Raw genomic sequence first — 231 nt, 5'->3', positions numbered from 1 at the left:
GTCCCAGCACAGATCCCACCATGGAAGCTGGTGCTGCCACTGCCATAATTGGCAATGGGCAGATTCTGCTTTCCCAAATATTTACACAGTGACCCTGTGGGAAATTATGGCTCTGAACCTGATCACAGCTGCACTGTCCCCTGAGGCCACACCATCCCCATGGGCTGAGCCTCAGCACCTCCCACACACATCCAATTCCCCCTGGGCAGGGGGTCACACACAGACCCCCCA

The sequence above is a fragment of the Acanthisitta chloris genome, unplaced genomic scaffold (genome assembly GCF_000695815.1).
Source record: "Acanthisitta chloris isolate BGI_N310 unplaced genomic scaffold, ASM69581v1 scaffold12754, whole genome shotgun sequence".
Classification (NCBI taxonomy): Eukaryota; Metazoa; Chordata; class Aves; order Passeriformes; family Acanthisittidae; genus Acanthisitta; species Acanthisitta chloris.
This window is presented reverse-complemented; position numbering follows the sequence as displayed.